Below are 24152 nucleotides of genomic sequence, written 5' to 3'. Positions count from 1 at the left end.
TGTTGTCTATCTTGTGGATTCGTTTGAAGATCAATCTAATTTGGGGATTTGCTTGAAGGTGTCTAATCACGCTTCAAGAGGTATTTATCAAATTAAATTTCAGGAAGTTTATGTGTTCTAGCATGATTATGTGGTCTAGCATAAACAATATTGGTTATCTATTATTCATGTAAGTAGTAAGATTATGGTATGCTTCCACTGTGCATATAGTTTTCCAACACGATCTTCATCTTTCCTTTTTAAATTTTTTACTTCAATAATTTTTGGATCTTCAATCAATATAAGTGAGCCTTCTACTTTGATAGGAGTATCAGTTGAAACTTCAAGTTTATTTCTATCAATTTTTTTTGAGTAAAAAGATTGTTCAAAATTTTTACTCATAAACTAACGAAATGTTTTATGGGTAATTAAAGGATTATGTAACTCCCCAAGTATAATAAATGTATTGTCTGGTTCCAAAAAGGATGAATTATAGCTTACTAGAAATTTTCAAGAGTTTAAATGAGGGTATAATAGGAAAAAAAAATTGGTCTTTCTTGATTTATCAAAATGGACAAGTAAATAGGGACAGCTAAAAGAGGAAATATGGACAAGTAAATAGGGACAGAGGGAATAATTATGAAGTTGATAAATTAAAAATTTAAGATTTTCAAGAAGTTCTATTTATGAAATTAAGAGAATTTTATCATATTTTCCTTTCGGCCCGTAGTTTGTGAATAATCAAAAGAAAATAGTCAAAAGTAGTCTTTGATTTATGTCCTTAAATATATTTTTAAAGAGTGTCATACCCCAATACACTACATCAAAAATGATCTTTAGCGCCAATAAATTAATGGCTATAACTTAATTGCCACTAAAAATGTATTTTTAGCGGCATTTAACATTCTTTGTAAATGTCCCTAAAACCTGTAACGACACTGGATCCAATGACATTTAACTAATGCCGGTAAATGCTTTATCACTCTTTGTTAATATGTACTGTTATTGCCGCTAAAGATTGTTTTTGTTGTAGTGATAATTCACTTAATACGGACTAAAGGAAGTAGTAAACATATTTAGAGCCCTCAAGCATTAAGGCTAGTTTAGTAAAATACATATTTAATTAAACATTTTTAAAAGGTATGTCAAATTTAACATGAGTCAAATAGTATGAAATGAATGGAGTATACAATAATCCTATTAAATGAACAAACTTTGGCAAGGCCAACAAAAATTCCTTAGAAAAACTCAAGAAAAGTGCGTATTGGTTTTTTTTTAAAAAAAATAAATATGACCCATAGGGCCAATTTTATCAATTATGTATAATAGTATAAAGGGAAAATTTCAAAATGTCAATATTAGCATTTAATGGGACCTCTTATCAACATTTTCAATATTTATTAAAAATGTCAATATTTTAGTTTGTTATTCTTCTGATTTATGTATTTTTTATTTGTTTGAGTTGAAAGAATACAATTATTTAATAACAGAAAGGAGAAAATCATGGGATAAAATATTTTTAGAAAATGAACATGTCACTTAAAATTCTCATCAGAAGATGATGATTTGAAGATTCATTCGACAGAGAAGGGTGTCTTGGTTGCCGATACCGAGGTTGAATGAATCATTCCACCTGGCAACAGCAAAAGTGGAGTTTGGCACAGGTCAAAGGGGAAAGCAAGGAGGAATTCCACTTTGGAAAGGAAAAGAGCAGTTCCAAACGAAGGACCCTGGGCAAGCTTCTCGGTGTCCAAATGTCAAGTCCCGAGGGCTTGTGTCCGCCGAAAGCTTCCTTTTTTCTTTTTAGTCTTTCCTTGCAATGAGCCGAAAGGTGAGAGGCAGGGCTCGGTCTCAAGGTTGAATTTAAAGTCACTAGTCAGTCCAACTGCACGAGTGAAGGGTGAAAGTCAAGATTACGTGCAACGTGTCAAAGCTCACCGAGTCGTCGTAAAGGGGAATAAGTTGTTTTGCGCATCCAACAACTGAAAGAACTTGCGGAGAAGGGTTGAGTTGCGTAATAGCAGATTCATAAGTCAATATATCGTTGGATTTGAAATCGAACTCTCTACCTTGGAATGATGATATGTGTATTTGTATTCATTATTGTTTTCATGTTTGAGTTTGTATAATGACATTTGTATTTCTTTATTAGTTTGTATTCATTCTAATAGGTATACCAAATGGATTCGTAGTTATTTAGAATGATATTTGTATCCAAAAATAACAATATAAATAAAATATTTGTATCCATATATACTTATGTAATCTGTGTTCATTCAGAAAGGATACAACATTGATTTTGTATATTTTTTAAAAACATATATTCTTTCTTAAAATTTCAACAAATTTGTATTCCAATCATCAAAACATACAAATTTATAATCTTGTTAACAATCAAAATTTGTATTTCAAAAAATATTGTATTTCATGACAAAAAAAATGTAATTCTTACAAATGCTGAGTAAGAAAAATAAATTAACAAACAAAAATTAATATGAATACAATTCAACACAATTTTGCAACCTTGACTCTCTCTTTCTTCTTCTTCTATGTTCCTTTTTTTCTGATTTTGTTTTCACCAAACCCAAATTCGAGTATGTATTCACTTGTGCATTAGTAACCCTATAAGAAAAATTCGAAATTATTAAATATGAATGTATAAAAGATCAAACAATATATGATGTATGCATGCTAATGTAGATTACTACAATCTACTGAATCTCAACAACAACAACAACAACATACCCAGTGAAATCCCACTAGGTGGGGTCTGGGGAGGGTAGAGTGTACGCAGACCTTGCCACTACCTCGTGCGAGGTAGAGAGGCTGTTTCCGGGAGACCCTCAGCTCAGGAACATCAAATCCAAGTAAAAGGCGAGAAAGACAGTGTATATACATACCATCAAATACGAAAGATAATGTACAATCAACAAAGGAAGACAATGAGAGAAGTGAAACGCAATAAACAACGAAAGGCTATCGATAACACAGACAAGAACTGCAAGTGCAAGACTAGGACTACTACACACGCTAACAACCCCTCACCCTCACAAGGAGAGACAACACGCTAGTCCTACTAACCTTCAACCTTAATACGAGACCTCCACTCCTTCCTATCTAAAGTCATGTCTTCAGTAATGTGGAGCTGAGCCAAGTCCTGTCTAATCACCTCTCCCCAATACTTCTTAGGCCTACCTCTACCCCTCCGCGTACCCTCTACAACCAGCCCCTCACACCTCCTCACTGGGGCGTCTGCGCCCCGTCTCTTCACATGACCAAACCATCTCAGTCTCGCTTCCCTCAACTTGTCCACCACAGAGGCCACTCCCACCTTCTCCCGGATAACTTCATTCCTAATCCTATCACTCCTAGTATGTCCACACATCCATCTCAACATCCTCATCTCAAATATGTAAATAAACTCACAAAAAAATTGAAAAGAGGACAGAAAATCAGAAATACAAAAATATTTGGTGAATATGAAAACAAAATCAGAAGAAAACTCACAAAATATTTGGTGACTTCGAAATTACCTTTATCAATTGAGAGATTTCTTGAATTAATTGATAGATGTCTTGAATAAATTGGGAGAAAATGGAAGAGTTAATTTTTCTTGAACAATGAAGGAGAGAAAAATTGGGAAAACGTGAAGAGAGAGACATAATATTGACTTGAGTTAAAACCTAGAAAGAAGGGTAATGGATAATAAATATATATATTTTTCTTTTTTATCGGTTAGTGATGTAGAAATTGATCCAATGTGGGACTGTTTTGAGAAATAAAAGGAAAGAAAAACAATTATATTAGGATACAAATCATTTTCTAAAATATTGACATTTTGATATTTATAATAATTATTTTTAAGTGTAGATATTTTTACTAATTATGTTAGGAATTGTGACTAATTTGCTAATTTTGCCCAGTAAAAAACTTTCAACATTGTTTGGCTGGCCCAAGAGTGGCCAGTCCACCATAAACTAAGAAAAAAAATTGTAATTCAAAATTGGGGAAGTCCAAAAATATCTCTAATTCAGATATCCTTCCGTGAAACTCTCCATCTTGCTCTTTGTGAGAATTAGGAAATTGGATCTCTCCAACCCAAATGAAGTTGAAGCAATCGTTGATGTCGAGTGAGCTCCCCCTCTTCTCTTTCTTTGCTTCCCTATCTTGACCTTGCAATCCATCTACTGAATGGTTGTCTTCAACTATGAAGCTCAAAGGTCGACGTCGTGATTTCCAAGGCTGGACCAGCTCTTCACGACTCCTACTCCTTCGTTGGTAAGTATCCTTGAAACTTACATCTAGTGCTATGAAGCATCTCACACTTAGATCTGATTTTTTGTACTTATTGTTGTAGCTCTGTTGCCTCTGATTTGTGAAAGAGATTTGTTTTGTTGCTTTCCTGACTATTCTTTCCTGTGATGTGCCAACTGTTTGAAAGAAATGATTTCTATAAAGGACCAAGTTAATTGAGTTTATTGAACTCATGGTGTGATTGCCACTGCTGTGCGTCCATATTCCTCAGCCCCTTTACCGATTTGCTTTGTTTTGATTCGAAGATTCGGATATTGATTCTTGTCTAGGTTCAGAATTCTCTTGGCCTGACTTGGTAATTCTGAGAAAGAATTATAGACAAGTCTGCTTTGGTTATCAAAAGCTAAGTTGGCTATGCAGTTAGCCAAACGATTTCCTTCTCTATAAATGTGCTGAATTTGAACTTGGACCATTTCTGCTAATCCCCATATATCTTCCGTTATCCCTATAATATTCCATGGCACTTCCCACACTCTAGTCAGAATTTTAAGTAACACTAATGAATCGGTTTCAAGACAAACTTGAGTTACTCCTCCTGTATTTAAGGTATGTGCATTAATATCCACTAATCAATTTGAAAACATTAATATTGATCACATCGTCGTAAATATTACTCCCTCCATTTCATATTAAGTGGATTTGTGAGGTAATACATACCTATTAAGGAAAACATTTAAAGATATAATTTAGATCATATTTTTTACTATTGCCCTATGTGAAATCTTAAATATAATTTTGTAAGTAGTGCATTCTATTTCCTAGAAAATATTAAACTTCATTAAAGAAAGGGAAAATATGGAATTTTTTTTTTTAACATTTATCTTGAACTTTGAATAATTCAATTATTTTGAAAAATGAAAAAAGCTCCAAAAAATCACTTAATGTAATAGAGGGAGTATGACATAGACGATTCTAATATTGCTCGAGCAATGGGTAGTTAGATACTCCCTCCATTCTATATTAAGTTAATTTTTGAGGCATTTTTCATTTTTCAAATTAACTTAATTGTTCAGTTTTCAAGATTACTTTTAGAGTGTTGTTCCAATTTTACCCTTCATTAGTTAGTATTGGAATTATTGATGAAATTAATATTTAGTTATTTTAATCATAAATTTGACAATAATTAATAAGGGTAAAAATGGAAAACTAGGTTCAATTTATGTCTTAATCTACTTTTCTTAAAGGGTGTGAAATACCTCAAAAATTAACTTAATATGGAATGGAAGGAATATTAATCTTTTTTAAGAAAACACAATATTTGAATGTGTCATTTTACTTGGCTTAAGTCCTCAACTAATATTTACGCCCTCTAACTTTGGGTGTGCACAAATAATAGACACTGAAACTTATGTAAAATTGAAACAAATAGACACATTCATCTTATTTGGTGTCCTCCATTTGCACCCCATAATGTATAAAGAAATATTAATGTTATTCACACTTGCATTTGAAAGGACATCTTAAAAAATTTACTTTTATTTCCAATCACGAACCAAACAATCCAAGTGATCCATTCTCCTGTGTATGAAAAGACTAATGCAAAGTTGTATGAACATATTAATTAAAGGAGCATATTTAATTTTTCTATTGTTACGAAGGATTAATTAATTATGTCCAATGTTTTGGACGGCGAGAGGCAACAAAAGGCGACAAGGGCCTGCTTCGCCACGCGGCGAGGCGCTCGCCTTTTTGAATTGAGGCGCCAATTAATACAAAAAATGTAAAATATTTAATTGCATATATAAATATCCAAAATCTCAATAACAATAACATTCATTAGCAATGTCCCTCTTTTTGTTAGCATCTCACGTCATTGAATTCACTATTTATGGACAAATAAATACTATATTAATTAGTATAAAACTAAATTAAGTAGGGAAGAAATAATTAAAGAAGGATCAATTTTTTTTTTTTTAAATATAGGCAAATTCCAGCCCAGTGAGCAGAGCACTACAGTTTACCACAGAAGTACAGAACCAAGCATAGTCTCAAACTCTAAATACTGAAAAACAGAGTAGTTCCAACAAAAAAAATAAATAGAGTAGAGACTAGAGAGTAGAGAAGCAGAAGAAAAGAAGAGAAGAACTAGAAGAGAAGAAGATAAGAACTAGAAGAGAAGAAGAGAAGAACTAGAGATAAGATTTTGTACCTGAGAAGGAGCAACAGTCGCGATTGCGATTCGCGAAGAACAAGTCTCCACGAAGGAGCAGCAATCGCAAAATAGGAGGAGAAGAGGAGGAGCGTCTTGTGAAGGTCAAGTTTGCAAAAATACCCAAAAAAACCCTAATTTTGGCTTTTATTTATTAAGTCAGACCTTAAAAAAAATAAATAAATAAAAAGGAGACGACTATTGCATCGCCATACCACGTCATCTTATGCCTTTTCGTCGCCATGGCACGCCTTTCTGAAGTCGCCTTGCTTTGCCGGAAAAAGGCGATGACCCCTCGCCTCGCCTCGCCTTGTCGCCAAAGGCGAAAGGCGAGCGCCTTTCATAACACTGATTATGTCAATAAATCACTTGAATATATCCATACATTGATCTTCTACAATTTAGTACAATAATTAATTACTTTTGAGTACGGTGAATCTTATTGGATAAACGAAGAGATACTTTGAATATTTATAAATCTATCCACTTCATTATAAATTACACTTTTTCCTCTGTAAAATTGAGATACAAATTAACGTTTGAGAATCAGCATGACTCAAGGTATTAACTTCTCCCTTTTTCCCTTTTAACTCTTTTCTAATAGATAGTAAAGGAGTTGCTGCCGTTGAAGATATAATCAGTGTTCTACCAAGTAACGTTATAGATCATATCCTTGAGCACTTGATGGTTCATGAGGCTGCAAGAACTAGTATTTTGTCCAAAGATTGGAGATATATTTGGGCCAAGCTTCCCAATTTGGTGCTTGATAAGCAATTCTGCATGAAATTAGCTAAAAAATCTCACAATGTCTTCAAAGAAACAATAGATATGATTCTCTTACAACATATTGGAGATATTGTGAAGTTTTATCTTTGATGTTTCAGGAGTACATTTGTCTACATATGCAGATATTGATAGATGGATGCTTTATGTCACCAGAAATGGTGTCAAGAAGCTAAAGCTTAACATGACAAAAGATGGTACTTACAAACTACCTTCTTATATATTTAATTGTCCAACTCTGACACATTTGAAACTCTTCAACTGCAACTTCAAATTACCAAATTCTTTTCTTGGATTACAGACTCTTACCGTCCTTGCAATAGAGTTTTATACTATCAATGTGCCCCTTCTTGTCAAACTAACCGTAGATTTATGTGATGGTACTCAATACCTCAACATTGTGTTCTTATCTGAGTTGAAATCCTTGGTTGTTCATGAGAGCCACTATAATCTTGACCTAAGTAACAACTTCTTTAAGAAGTGCAAAAAAATGACAGATTTATACCTTGTGATTGATAATCCAATACCTGCGGATAATAGATTAACTTTGGAAAAGCTTCTTTTTAGCTCGCCTACACTTGAGACATTTTGTTTGGGTAAATTTGAACTTGAGGTAAGAATCTAACATGTTGTTTTACTTAGATATCTTCTTTGAGTGTGATCCTTCTTATTGTATAATATTCCGTTAAAGCTTTTGACTGCAGGTGTAGTCCCAAAGAGGCTTCCTTGTACACTGAACTGCTTGTGGCATCTTGATTTAGATGTAAACTTCAATAAATTGGGTCAGAATTCTTACACTCTGGAGTTGATTAAAAGTTTCCCCAACTTACGTGAACTTGAGATTTGGGTAAGAAATAGCAAATATATGTGGTCATACATTCTATATATGAATGGTCTTGTTCGTTTTTGCATTTCACGTACTTGAGAAGCTAAAATGACCTTGTATACCATCAGGACAAAACTACCGATGACATAGTTGAAGGAGTTATGAAATATCTAGACACGCCAGCATGTTTGGACAAAACCCCCAACAAGCTTGAAGATGTTTCAAACCATTCCTTCAACTATTCTAAAGTAGTACTATCTTTCGTAAAATTATTGTTTGCTCATGCTTCATCTTTGTCAAGGATGAGCATCTATCCGGATAAAGCTTCTAGTTCCAAAGAAGAATTGAATGTTGCCACAGAGCTGATGCGTTTCCCCAGAGTATCTCCTAAGGCAGAGCTAATCTATCATCCAAATGAAGAGTTGGATTAAAGGCAGAATGATGCTTTTATATTCTCAGAGAATTTTGTAAAAGAAGGAAATAAGTTGGCGAAATATGTAAACTCTTGTGGTTCCTTTATTAAATATGTTGCTTCAACAGTAGATGTTTCAAAAATTCAGTCTTTATCGATGTGTCTGATAAGATTAGCAATGCCATCGCAAATGTCTTCTTATACGTTTATACATTTTTGGTAATCAGGGAAGGAATGGCCGGGGAAGAAACTGGGAATACTTGTTTAGAACATTTATGTTTGTGGGATTGTGAGTGACCAATTTCAAAGTTGAGAAGAAGATTAATTATTAGTTTTTATCAATTCAAAGTTGAGAAATGAGGAAAATGTACAATGGATAATAAAAGGTCATTTCAGAAATACATGTTTGTTGGTGAGAGTCATCTTTATCAGAAAGGAACTGTAGGAGAACAAAGGCCAACAATATCAGATACTTTAGGCAACAAATTCAATATACAGTAACAAGGAAATATTCATATTAATTATTGTCTGTAACCGCAACTAAAAGTCCTTTCACACACCAACCTCTAACTTTTTGGAAAATATCTATTTAAATCAATTGAAGAAGAGCTTAACTGAAAACAGGAAATTAAGATTCTATGACTCTAAACAAATTCATAATACAATATAAGCATATGTCTCAACAATTCACTTAATATGGACTAGAGATAGTATTATTAATGGAAAAGTCTTTTTGGCCAGAAAATTTGGCTTGAATGTTAGTTGGATAGTTGCTGATCCAAAACATCATAATTTTCATACATCTCAACTTCATTAAGATACTTGAAGGGAAACTTTTACACTTTCCAAAAGGTATATTAATATTGTTCACGCTAGCATTTAAAACTACAACTCAAAATATGCAAAATGAATTTACTTTTATTTCCAAGGGGTCTGAACATATTTATTAAAGGAAACTCCATAAGTCAAGAACAATTTCCAATTCATCCCTCATTGATTAGTTGCATGAATATGCCAAACTTCTTACGCTCCCGAGTTAATTAAGAACTGTCCCAACTTGAGTAAACTTCAGATTTGGGTAAGAATAAATGGTACATATATGTTGCCATAAACAAGCTGTATGTTTGTATGTATGATATGCTCTATTTTTGCTTCATATATTTAAACATGAGAAGCTAAAACATGTTATTGCCTTATACCATTAATTACGTTTGTGCTGCTTGTGACACTGATGAAACAGTAATGAAATATATGGACAAACCAGCCTGCTTGGACTGACTGCTGATCAACAAACTTGAAGACGTCGTTATGCATTGTTTTAGGGGTTCAAAATCCGAGTTGTTCTTCATAAAGTTATTGTTTGCCCGTGCTCCATCTTTGGTTAGGATGAACATTAAGCAAGGGAAAACCTCAGGGTTTAGGGAAGAAGGAAATATCAGCAAAGAGTTGATGCGTTTTCCTAGAGCATCTCCCAAGGTTGAGCTATTCTTTTCGACAAATGCATATTAAGATATTAACAAGTCGGTTTGTTTGTGATTCAATGCTACTAATGCTCATTATTTCCTTCTTTGTTCATAATGAGTTTTGTAAAAGAAGAGAATGAAATGGCAAAATTCGTAGTAAATATGTTTAGTAGATGTTTAATTTTAAACATATTTTGCTATTGTCATTACTCTTTCATATGCGGTTCTTCCTGTTTATACATGAATAGGTAAAATACAGCTTGTAAACACATTTAAAACATAATCATATGCAATTCGTTATGTTCAAGGGCTCTAATCATCAAGTCCAATAAAGCTTGGTGTGTTAATAATAAAGAGGTATCAGAGAAAAAAAATGATTAATTGGACATTTTATCTTTACACTTAAAAAATAGGCTTAAGTCATTGACATTCTCTCAAAGTTCTCCACATATTCATTTAAACACTTCAACTAAGACTATTACCGATTGAACACTTTTATCTATACAAAACTTGTTCCTATTAGACATTTTTCTATAATAAACAAAAAAAATGTGTAGTGTGTGGGATGCACTTTCGATGACATGACAAAATGATTAATGAAAAGATGACATGTGACAAGTGAACCCCAAAAATTTTAGAAGAATATTTTTTAAATTAAAAAATAAAATTTATTTCAAATACATTTTCTACCCAGCCCTAGCCCTATGCTACCCCAACCCTCTTTCTTCTTCATCTTCTTCCATGCACCATTTCTTTTCACAAACCACAAAACTCAACATCTTATCAAATTACTTACAAATTCAATTCTAATAAAAAAAGTATTTTTCATACCTAATACGTGAGAGAAAGATATAGAGGGAAACTCGTCCAAGAGTGATGAAGAAACGGTGTCCAAAAGTCTTCAATCTTCTTTCTTTTTGCAAATCCAATTACATAGTTTATTTAAAAAAAATTATTTTTTCGAAAATGAAAATAAGATACGATTTCAGATTTCTTCACGCGCCAAAGGAAAGTGAAAAATAATTTTTCTGCCATATCAGCATTTTGTGTTTAATAGGAACACATTTTGAACAATTTAGGTGTTCAATAGATACTAACCCTAGTTGAGGTGTCTGAGTAAATATGCAGACAACTTTAAAGGATAGTAGATTACTTAAGCCTAAAAAATAATAGGATGTAGGAGAGTCTTCTCTCGAGTTCTCCCTATGAGTCTCTTTCACTACTCATAAATATATAAAATACCATACACAAATATAATGTATTCCCAATCAGATTCATGGAATATTTTGTTGAAGAATATGAAAGGCTTGAACCTATTATGAATTTCTCTTTCAGGCCATCTGTATCATTTGACATTAATTGAAGATGCTCCTTTTCTCCATTACAATAGTAATGGTTTCCTTTCAAGGTCTCGACGAGTGCTTCTCACATTCTACTGAATTCATTTTTCTCCGTTTTCCTCGATTGTTCTCTACTTTCCCTCCCCCCTTGACCATGATATAATTGTTTCTTTGTTAGTTTGTAGTGATAGAGGATGTCAAGCAACACCAAGCAAGGGAGGAGCTTATAGATTTTCCAATTCATCCCTCATTGATTAGTTGCATGAATATATCCATTAAGAGATTGAGAAAACATGTTGTTGTACTAATTGACTCAGTAGATGAGTTAACCACTGAAAATATGATGTTAAGTGAAAAACTGAGTCTATGTGAGGATGAAAAGGCAACCCTTAACTCTTAAATGCCTGAAATGAGCGTTAGGGTAGGTATTCTAGAATCTAAGAGTCTGCAGCCCAACGAGGGACCTAGTACCTCTGAGGGTGGGAAAGGAAAACTCAGTAGCTTTGAGGTTGAATTAGAAGATAAGTTAAAGGCATCTGAGTCTAAATTAGTTGTTTCTCTTGAAAATAATTCTCAACTAATGAAGGACTTAAGTAAGATCAAAGAAGAGCTAAACCATTCCCTGAAATGGATTGATTCGTCTAAGATCCTTTCAAACTTAGCTAATTAGAAGTTCAACAGCAAAAAGGGCTTAGGTTGTAGACATATAGAACCTCCCTACAATCCTCACAGTAAATATATCTATGTCTTTGACAATCTTTTGTGTACCCATTGTGGAAGAAATGGTCATCTGAAGTAAAATTGTGAGTCTCTAAAAAGAGTAAAAGAAAGCCAGGAGAACTTCCTCAAGTCAAGAAAAATAAATGTAGAAAAGAAAAAGGTACCTGGTCCCAACCACCATTTTAGCAAGAATACTTTGCCCCTATGGGATAAGAAAGTTTCTTATTAAACCTTTTGACAGCTTTTGGGAACTCCATCTCAAATGGGTTCCTAAGTCTAATAAGTGATTCTTATGCAGAAGAGAGGAAGCAATCGGTGCTGGTACATGGACAGTAGATGCTCAAAGCATATGACTGGAGACACTCAAAACTTCCTCTCTTTGGATGCACACCAGGGTGGTGGTGTGTCGTTTGGTGATGGGAAAAAGGGTTTCATTCTCGAAATTGGGAAAATAGGAAGATCAACAGAACCTTCCATAGACAATGTTTATTATGTGAATGGTTTGAAATACAATTTGTGAAGTGTATCTCAAATCTGCAATAAGGGAAATGAAGTTAAATTTTTGTGTGCCTAGTTAGTAACTGTGTAACTAACAAAGTTGTTATGTCTGCCAAAAGAGTCAAAACTATGTATGTTGCAGATCTTGACTCAATAGAAGGGACAGTCTCACATGTCTAAGTGCTCAGACTAACAATGCAAATCTATGGCATAGATGATTGGGACATGTGAGCTCGCCTTTGCTGAACAAGCTTGTTGCAGGGGCCCTGGTCTGTGGATTGCCTAAGCTGAAATTTTCTGACAACAAAATTTGTGATGCCTGTGTAAGGGGGAAGCAAACACGATCATCTTTCAAGCCCAAGAAAGGTGTAAGCACAACCAGACCACTAGAACTTCTCCACATGGATCTATGTAGACCTGTCAGAATTCAAAGCAGAGGAGGCAAGAAGTACATTTTGGTAATTGTTGATGATTTCTCAAGGTTCACCTGGAACATGTTTTTATGGACTAAGGATGAGACAACCGGATTACTGATCACTTTTGCCAAAGCAATTCACCTGAAGATTAACTGCAAGATTGCAAGCATCATATCAGACCATGGTACAGAGTTTGAAAATACTCAAATCGAAGGCTTTTGTGCTGAAAATGGAATTCATCACAATTTCTCTGCACCAAGAACTCCTCAGCAAAATAGGGTTGTGGAGAGAAAGAACATGACCTTGGTGGATATTGCTAGAACCATGCTGATTGACTCAGGACTTGCAACGAACTTTTGGGCAGAGCAGTCAGCACAACTTGCTATGTTACAATCAGATGTCTCATCATGTCAGTAATAAAGAAAATCCCTTATGAGTTGCTGAATGACAAGAAACCTTTAATTGCTCATCTGAAGCCCTTTGGTTGCAAATGCTTTGTGTTAAACAATGGAAAGGATGATCTTGGCAAGTTTGATGCCATGAGTGATGAAGGGGTGTTTGTTGGGTATTCCTCTACCAGCAAGGCATACAAATTTTTCAATAAAAGAACTCTATGTTTTGAAGAAAGTATGCATGTGATATTTGATGAATCTGATGATAAGAACAAAGCTGAACATAGTGAAGACATTGAATTGGAGGAACTGATGGAGGGTCAACAAGACAGGGTAATCCAAACTCCTGGTAATGAACAAGTTTCAAATGAAGGAAACAATGCAGAACCCACAAAGGAACCTGGTCCCTCTGGTGCAGCTCAGGAGGGAGACTCTTAGAACAAAAAGCCTGAAGAAGATAAATCTGCTGCTGATCTTGAGGAAGAGATAACAAGAAAGTCCGAATGGAATCATCAATCTTCCCATCCTCTGGAAAATCTTGTTTCTCTACTTGACTCTAGAATACAAATTGGATCCAAAACAAGAAATCTAGTTGCGTATTCAGCCTTTATGTCCACTATCGAACCTAGGAACATCAAAGAGGCCTTAAAGGCTGCTGACTGGGTAACATCAATGCAGGAAAAACTTAATCAGTTTGAAACGAGCAAAGTGTGGCACCTGGTCCCCAGACCTCTCAATAGAACCATTATAGAGACTAGATGGGTTTTCCGAAACAAGCTTGACGAGCATGTAACCATCACCAGAAACAAGTCAAGATTAGTGGTACAAGGGTATAATCAAGAGGATGGGATTGATTATGATGAGACCTTTGCACCTGTAGCCAGAATGGATGTCATCAGAATTTTAATAACTTTTGCTACTTATATAGAGTTCAAGCTGTTTCAAATGGACATCAAAAGTGCCTTCCTGAATGGGTATCTGAAAAAGGAGGTGTATGTAAAACAACCCCCAAGTTTTGAGGATGCTGATATGCCAAACCACGTGCTAAAACTGGATAAAGCCTTGTATGGTCTAAAACAAGCTCCTAGAGCATGGTATGAGAGCTTGTCAAAATTCCTCCTGGCAAATGACTTTTAGAGAGGTAAAATTAATAACACCTTGTTTTTAAAGTCCAAAAGTAAGAAGCTGTTGATTGTGCATGTATTTGTATATGATATTATCTTCAGAGCTATTTCAGATTCACTATGCAAAGAGTTTGCAGCCTTAATGAGTAGCGAATTTGAAATGAGCATGATGGGGAGCTTACATTCTTTTTTGGGATTGCCAATCAAACAGTCCCCTCAGGGTACATCAATATGTTAAGAGAAGTACATAAGAGAATTGCTTAAGAAGTTCAGCATGCTCGAGGCAAAGGTCCTTGACACTCCCGTGAGCACAAACGTCAAACTTGATATGGATGAGAAAGGGTGTAACACCCCGAAATCTAATGGTCTACCATAGAGCTAAACGTGAGGTTTGGTGTTACTTTCTCGAGATGTTTAAGAATAAACTAAGCTAAAATGAAAGGGGTAAACATTTAGGAAGAAGGTAATGACCTAAACTACCGACGAAAAATGAAGGAAAATAATTTCTACCTTAGGTCCATTCGGTGATGGGAAGTAGTATCGCCCATGTGCCTTGGCGCTAGCCAAATGGGCTCTCCTTGCCTAGTGGGAAGCCTTCCCTTGACCTAGCTACTGGAAAATTGGGCGAGCTAGGTCGGGGCTCACTAACCCACTTGGCGAATCGCCTAAGAGCCTGCCCTATTGCGCAAGTGAATGACTGCTTTAGGGAGCATTCGGTAATTTTAAGTGAGCCAAGGGTCCATTAGGCGTGTCGCCTAATGCCCTTGGCGAGCCAAGAAGGGCCAAAGGGCGAGCTCAAGCGTGCCTTGGGCAGTTTTTAAAACTTAAGTTAGGGTCTTTAAGTAATCCCTCCAAAACATGAACCAACACTTTCATACTCTTTTCCTAACAAGTATATAAACCTTTTAAAGTCAAATTTCCTCCAATTTAGTTACTCTTAGAGAATAAAAGAGAAAACCCAAGAAAAACCATCTTCTCTCAAAAGTTCTCTCTCTAAACTCAAGGAAGAAGAAATGAGCTATTGAAGCTAGGGTTTGTGGATTCCAAAGGTTCTTCCAGAAATTTCTTAGAGTTTCTTAGTCAAGGTATGGATGCTTTTCATCTTTGGGAAGCTATCACCCAAAGATCCCCTTCAAATTATGTTTTCAAGATTTCAAATTCCCCAAACCTAGGGTTTTCAATCTATGAAATGGGTCTTCTTCCAAAACGTTTTCCATTATTTAACTATGGTTTGTTTTGGTTGATTATGATGATTTATTATTGGAATGTAAGAGTATTTGTGGATTTTGATGAAAATGTTTCTTGGACCCATGATTTCCCTCTCTTCCTAAATTGTGAACTATGGTATGACTTGATTGACGATGGGAGCTTGACAATTGATTATATTGTTGAATTATGATATATCTATATCTAATATGGTAATTCTAGAAATTAGGGTTGATCTTTATTCTTAGCCTTAAATGGCAACTTGCTAGGGTTTATACATGCTGATTAGGATTGTATATGAACTTGTGATTCACTTAGATAGTGATGATCCTATGACTATTGTGTGCTTGTGGTATTGATGCAAGATCCTTCTTCCCTATACCCTTACACTTGATTATGCATGAAGTATGTATGTATATTTATGATAAGCTTGTTGTGTTGATCGAAAGGCCATTCTCATGAACACACTATGAATATGATGTGAAAGGTTTACTCACATGTTGATGATTACATGGTTGAAAGTACATCCTCAACTAATGAATCTATGAGCTATTATGATGTTTGTTGGGTTGAGTTCCTAGTGCATTCGTTCATGAACCTAAAATTAAGTAAAGACTTAATGGGACTTATAAAGGGAATTATGCTTAGCACTGAGTGGATATGAGTATGAGATGGGTTCCTTCACGCTAGTTGTTGGGTTCCCAATATGGCTATCTCATGAGATGGAAACCTCCACGTTAGTAGTTAGGGTTTCTAGTAGCAAGGTCTTTAGCTAGTGGATCCACCTAAAAGCTAAAATGTACGTTCTACCTTAGGCAAGTAGGACACCTCTTTTTGGTGTGGGTGTAGAACATCGGATTCCATGTCACTCACATGGTCTATATTGGTTAAGGCTATTATCCCTATATGATTCGAATATGTACTATGATAAGAACATGGTCTTTTATTATGACTTCTTAAGAGGTACTACTTAGTATGAGTGGGGGGGTATGAGACTTCACTTATACATTGCACAATTAGACTTTAAGAGGGGTTATGGTGAGGTTATCTTATGTTATGAAGACTTATGAATTATGTATGTATGATATGTATGAATGTTAAGGTTGACTTTACTTGTTACAAGTTATGAATATGAATGACTCCTTACTTATTTATACTGGTTATGAATGAAGCAAAGGTATGATATGTATGTTGTTGGTGACTTAAATGTGATACTTAGCATTTGGTAGGGTTATGGGATCTTACCTTTGCATTGTACTAGTATGGCTTTAGGTAGCTGATATGTTGGTTTGACTTATGTTTCTTCATAAATGTACCTAAGGACTTTTAAACTTGATAAAAACATGATTTCAACTAAATGTCCCTTTTATGCATGTTTCAATGATTTTTCTGCATGGGTTCCATACTTAGTGCATTATTTGTGCTAACCCATATTTTCTACATTTACTATGAGTGTAGGTTCGGTCGTTGAGACGTAGTTCTTCTTTCAAGTGAAGCTTGGGTTGACTATTCCCTAAGCTTGGTGAGTCCTCATGGTTCGAGGACAAGACATTATTCATTTCTAGCTTCTATTGTACTTTCTATGTTTGAGACCTTATTGATGTAAAAGGCATTTGACCCTATTTGTACTCTCTATTGTACTAGATGGTGATTGAGACAAGATCTAGACTGTTATTTTCATTTATGAAAAAGAAGTTGACTTCGATTGTAAATGTTTTAAATTTTCTACATCATATCTATGACTTTATGTGTATGATTATGCCAAGGGATTGTATGCGACCTCTTCGGGGTCAAGTACGCCTTGTTACGTCTAGGGGGTACCCCTGGGTCGTGACAAACTTGGTAATCAGAACACTAGGTTTAGAATGGTTCTAAAATGATGTCTCATGAACCATGTCTAGTAGAGTCTTGTTCATGAGTGTGAAGCGCGCTACACTTATGAATGAGAGGCTATAAGATGTTTAGTAACTTTCATTTCTTTCGTTCCTTAGAGTTTTAACTCTATGAATTCCTTTTCCTAACCCTTCTCTTGTGTATATATGATATGAATACAAGAAGGGCGAACGTAAGAAGAAGGGAAGAGAAGAATGTGAATGAGGGAGTTCCTTCCCAAGGACCTCAAGTTTCTAATGATTAGGGGGCTATGACAAATGTGGAAATAAGGATGGCTCTCCCAACATTGACTCATGACTTAACGACTCAAGTCACTAGGGATGCAAGGGTTTAAGTGAACCCCAATGTGAGTACAACCGCTTCAAGGATAAGGGATTTCACAAGAATGAATCCCCCTATGTTCTATGGCTCCAAAGTGGATGAGGATCCACAAGGGTTTATTGATGTAGTGCTTAAGGTGCTTGATGCTATGAGAGTGTCTTCCCAAGAGAAGGCGGAATTAGCCACCTACTAATTGAAGGATGTGGCTCAAGTTTGGTATGAGAAATGGAAGGGTGAGAGACCCGTAAGAGCAGGCCCGATATATTGGGGATTGTTCAAGTCGGTCTTCCTTGATAGGTTTTTCCTCTAGAGTTGAGGGAACGAAAGATGCAAGAATTCATCAACCTTCGCCAAGGAAGTTTGAGTGTGAAGGAATATGGCCTTAAGTTCACCCAATTGTCTAAATATGCTCCAACCTTAGTGGCGGACTCTAGGGCTAAGATGAAAAGATTTGTTATGGGGTTATCCGACTTGGTAGTCAATGAATGTCGTTCGGTAGTGTTCATCCCAAGTATGAATATTGCACGTCTTATGGTACATGTCGAATAAATTGAGAAACAAAAGCTCAAGCAAGGGAAGAGGGCAAGGGTCGATGATGGAAATTCTTCCAAGGGTAAATTTGAGGTTCAAGGTAACCCAAGGTTCAAGAAAAGGTTTTCCAACCAAGCCTCTTCAAGTGCTCCAAAGGGAAACAAAGATAGGGTGTCTAACCCTAAGCCACAAGGAGGTAATAGTGGTGGTTCTTATGTTGAAAGACCTAGTTGTGCAAAGTGCGGCAAAAAGCATAATGGCAAGTGCTTAGTTGGCACGGATGGTTGCTTTAGTTGTGGGAAGAGTGGCCATATGAAGAGAGATTGTACCATGCTAAAGGCTCGAGGAAGAGAGGGCAAGAAAGTCCCTCCTAGTGGTTTAAATTACGATACTCCCAAGAATAACCGCTTCTATGCTCTCCAATCCCGAGGTGACCAAGAGAGCTCCCCGAATGTTGTAACGGGTATGTTGCAAGTCTTTTCCATTGATGTTTATGTACTATTAGACCCCAGTGCCACCTTGTCATTTGTTACACCTTTTGTGGCTATGAAATTTGAAATACTCCCTGATGTGTTAGAAGAACCTTTTTCGGTGTCTACCTCGGTAGGTGACTCGGTAGTGGCAAAAAGAGTCTATAGGAGTTGTCCTATTTCTTAGTCTCATAAAGTCACTTTGGTTGATTTGGTAGAATTAGATATGCTTGATTTTGATGTAATTTTGGGCATAATTAGTTGCATGCATGTTATGCTTCTATATATTGTAGGACCCGGGTGGTCAAATTTCAATTTCCAAAGGAGCCAATTTTAGAGTGGAAAAGGGGGGATTCTATTCCTAGAGGTAAATTTGTTTCATGTCTAGAAGCTAGGAAAATGATCTCCAAGGGGTGCATTTATCATATTGTTAGGGTCATGGATGTTGAGTCCAAGGTCCCTTCTTTAGAGTCGCTCCCCGTGGTGAGTGAGTTTCCGAAAGTCTTTCCCGATGACTTGCTCGGCATTCCTCATGAACGGGAAATAGACTTTGGCATTGATCTTTTGCTGGATACACAACCCATATCCATCCCTCCCTAAAGAATGTCTCCGGTCGAATTTAAGGAGTTGAAGGAGCAACTCAAGGACTTGTTAGACAAGGGTTTCATTCAACCAAACATCTCTCCATGGGGTGCTCCGATATTGTTTATAAAGAAGAAGGATGGGTCCCTTAGAATGTGTATATATTACTGCCAATTGAACAAGGTGACTATAAAGAACAAGTATCCTCTTCCTAGAATTGACGATTTATTTGACCAACTTCAAGAGGCTAACTATTTCTTCAAGATAGATCTTCGTTTGAGTTACCATCAACTAACGGTAAGAGGGGTTGACATTCCTAAGATGGCCTTTAGGACCCGGTACGATCACTACAAATTTGTGGTTATGTCTTTTGGTCTAACTAATGCCCCGCAGATTTTATGGACCTTATGAATAGATTTTTTCAAAAATATCTCGACATGTTCGTCATTGTGTTCATCGACGATATCTTGATCTATTCTAGAAGTGAGAGTGACCATATGGACCATTTGAGAGTTGTGTTGCAAGTCCTCTATGCTAAATTTAGTAAATGTGAGTTTTGGCTAAGGTCGGTTGCCTTCCTTGGTCATATTGTGTCATGCAAGGGTATTGAGGTAGATCTGAAGAAGATGGATGCGGTAAAGGGTTGGCCTATACCTCTAACTCCTACCGATATTAGAAGCTTTTTGGGTTTGGCCGGCTACTATAGGAGGTTTGTTGAGGGTTTGTCCTCTATTGCTTGTCCATTAACGACGTTAACCCAAAATAAGGCTAAATTTGTGTGGTCGGAAGCTTGTGAGAAAAGCTTCCAAGAATTGAAAGGTAAACTCACCTCCGCTCCGGTTTTGACCTTATCGGAGGGTACCGATGAATTTGTAGTATATTATGACACTTCTCGAGTGGGTTTAGGATGTGTCCGTATGCAACATGGGAAATTAATTGCCTATGCTTCAAGGCAACTCAAGATACATGAGAAGAACTATCCGACTCATAATCTCGAGTTGGCGGAGGTGGTATTTTCTTTGAAAATATGGAGACATTATCTATATGGGGTGCATGTTGATGTGTTCACCGACCACAAGAGTCTTCAATACGTGTTTAGCCAAAAAGACTTGAATCTCCAACAAAGAAGGTGGTTAGAACTTTTGAAGGATTATGACATGAGTGTCCTTTACCACCCTGGCAAAGCTAATGTGGTGGCAGATGCCTTAAGTCGAATCTCCATGGGTAATGTGGCTCATGTAGAAGATGAGAAGAAGGAGTTAGTTCGTGCTGTGCATAGGTTGGCCCGTTAGGTGTCCAACTAGTGGATTCCACCAAGGGTGTGTAGTAGTCCAGCATAACTCCGAATCGTATTTTGTTGTAAATGTAAAGTCTAAGCAACACCTTGATCCTATTTTGATGGATTTGAAAGAATCGGTACTTGGGAAATCCGTTGAGGCTTTCTCCCAAGGGGGAGATGGGGTGATTAGGTACCAAGGTAGATTATGTGTTCCAGATGTAGATGGCTTAAGAGAGCAAATTTTAGAAGAGTCTCATGGTTCGCGGTATTCTATTCATTTGGGAACCACCAAGATGTACCGTGATCTACGGGAAGTCTATTGGTGAAATGGTATGAAGAAGGATATGCGGGTTTTGTAGCCAAGTGTCCGAATTGCCAACAAGTTAAGGCCAAGCATCTAAGGCCTGGAGGGTTGTCCCAAGATATAGATATTCCCACTTGGAAGTGGGAGGATGTGAATATGGATTTTATTGTGGGGTTGCCTCGTACTCGAAGGTAACATGATTCTATTTGGGTCATTATTGATAGAATGACAAAGTTCACCCACTTTATTCCCGTCAAGACTTTATTTTCGGCGGAAAAATATGTCAAGTTGTATATCAATGAGATATTGAAATTGCATGGGGTTCCCTTATCTATCATATCGGATCGGGGTACTCAATTTACTTCACACTTTTGAAAAGCATTCCAAAAAGGGCTTGGTACCAATGTTAAGCTTAGTACCTCTTTCTACCCTCAAACGGATGGTCAAGAGGAACGCACCATTCAAACCTTAGAGGACTTGTTGAGGGCATGTGTGATAGATTTCAAGGGTAGTTGGGATGACCATCTCCCATTGATTGAGTTTGCCTACAACAATAGTTACCACTCAAGCATTACCATGGCTCCATTTGAAACACTAAATGGTAGGAGGTGTAGATCTCTGGTTGGTTGGTTTGAAGTAGGTGAATTTTCTCTAATTGTTCATGAACTAGTTTATGAGGCCATTGAAAAAGTTTGACTCATTAGAGAGAGGTTGAAGACGGCCCAAAGTCAGTAAAAGTCTTATGCCGATGTTAGAAAGAGGGATCTAGAATTTGAGGTGGGTGATTGGGTCTACTTGAAAATTTCACCTATGAAAGGTGTGATGAGATTTTGTAAGAAGGGGAAGCTTAGTCCCCGGTACGTGGGCCCATATCAAATCTTAAAACGTGTTGGGAAAGTTGCATATGAGTTAGACTTACCAAATGAGTTGGCTTCGGTTCACCCGGTGTTTCATGTTTCCATGCTTAAGAAGTGCATTGGTGATCCGATATCCATAATTCCTTTAGAGGGTTTAGGAGTTGATAAGAGTCTTTCCTATGAGGAAATTTAGGTAAAGATTTTGGATCGGCAAGTTAAGAGGTTGAGAAACAAAGAAGTAGCTTTGGTTAAGGTTTTATGGAGGAATCACTTAGTTGAGGGTGCTACATGGGAGGCCGAGGCCGATATGAGGTCCAGCTATCCTCATATTTTTCCTTCTACTCCTATTCAAGCTTGAGGTAAGTAGTTTCTCTTGAGTTTTGGTGTTTCGGGAATCATGTATATTGTCTGAATGTTTCCATGGCTTCCTTGTGTTATGCATGTTCTTGATAAAATTCATGTTAGTGTAAGTTGAGATTTCATTAAATTATATGTTTCTTATGTTGGTTTGCATTTTAGTATGATGATAATACATGTGACTTCATGAGATCATTGATGATCATGCTTAGTTATGCTTGTGATGAAAAGGCATGTTGGCTCCCTAAAGTTGTGTTGAGCTTGCTTGAGTTGGAGAAGGTAGTTCCTCCCATGTTGATATGAAATGATGAAGTGTTATGCACAATGGGTTGTAGATGTAGTTCCTACTTCCTTGTGATTGTATTGATTATGTCTTGTGACGGGGTTGATGTTTCCTCCTTTGAATGTTGCATTGCTTATATGTGTCATGCATGATGGGCTGCTAGTCTAGAGTCTATACTCCCGTAAGGTGCCTAGATCATCATTCGAGGACGAATGCTCCCAAAGGGGAGATAATGTAACACCCCGAAATCTAGTGGTCTACCCTAGAGCAAAACATGAGGTTTGGTGTAACATTCCGGAGATGTTGAAGCCTAAACTAAGCTAAAATGAAAGGGGTAAACATTTAGGAAGAAAGTAAGGACCTAAACTACCTAAGAAAAATGAAGAAAAACAATTTCTACCTTTGATCCATTCGACGATGGGCAATAGTATCACCCATGTGCCTTGCCGACTAGGCAAATCGGCACTCCTCTCCTAGTGGAGAGCCTCCCCTTGACCTAGCTACTGGAAAATTGGGCGAGCTAGGTCGGGGCTAGCCAACCCACTTGGCGAATCGCCTAAGAGCCTGCCTGCCCTATCGCCTAAGTGAATGTCTCATTTAGGGAGAATTCTATAATTTTAGGTGAGCCAAGGGCCCATTAGGCATGTCGCCTAATGCCCTTGGATAGCCAAGGAGGGCCAAAGGGCGAGCTCAAGCATGCCTTGGGCAGTTTTTAAAATTTAAGTTAGGGTCTTTAAGTAATCCCTCCAAAACTTGAACCAACACATTCATACTCTTTTCCTAACAAGTATATAAACCTTTTAAAGTCAAATTTCCTCCAATTTAGTTACTCCTAGAGAATAAAAGAGAAAACCCAAGAAAAACCATCTTCTCTCAAAAGTTCTCCCTCTAAACTCAAGGATGAAGAAAGGAGCTATTGAAGCTAGGGTTTGTGGATTCCAAAGGTTCCTCCCCAAATTTATTGGAGTTTCTTAGTCAAGGTATGGATGCTTTTCATCTCTGGGAAGCTATCACCCAAAGAGCCCCTTTAAATTATGTTTTCAAGATTCCAAATTCCCCAAACCTAGGGTTTTCAATCTATGACATGGATCTTCTTCCAAAACATTTTCCATTGTTTAATTATAGTTTATTTTTGTTGATTATGATGATTTATGATTGGAATGTTGGAGTATTGTTGGATTTTGATGAAAATCTCCCTTGGACCCATGATTTCTCTTTCTTCCTAAATTGTGAACTATGGTATGACTTGATTGACGATGGAAGCTTGACAATTGATTATGTTTACATTGATTATGTTGTTGAATAATGATATCTCTCTATCTAGGATGATAATTCTAGAAGTTAGGGTTGATCTTGATTCTTAGCCTTCAAGGGCAACTAGCTAGGATTTATACATGTTGATGAGGATTGTATATGAACTTGTGATTCACTTAGATAGTGATGATTATGACTATTGTGTGCTTGTGGTATTGATGCAACATCCTTCTTCCCTATACCCGTACGCTTGATTATGCATGAAGTATGTATGTATGTTTATGATAAGCTTGTTGTGTTGATCGAAAGGTCATTATCATGAACATACTATAAATATTATGTGGAAGGTTTATTCACATGTTGCTGATTCCATTGTTAAAAGGACATCCTCACCTAATG

The sequence above is a fragment of the Solanum stenotomum genome, chromosome 2, assembly GCF_019186545.1.
Source record: "Solanum stenotomum isolate F172 chromosome 2, ASM1918654v1, whole genome shotgun sequence".
In the NCBI taxonomy this organism is placed as follows: Eukaryota; Viridiplantae; Streptophyta; class Magnoliopsida; order Solanales; family Solanaceae; genus Solanum; species Solanum stenotomum.
This window is presented reverse-complemented; position numbering follows the sequence as displayed.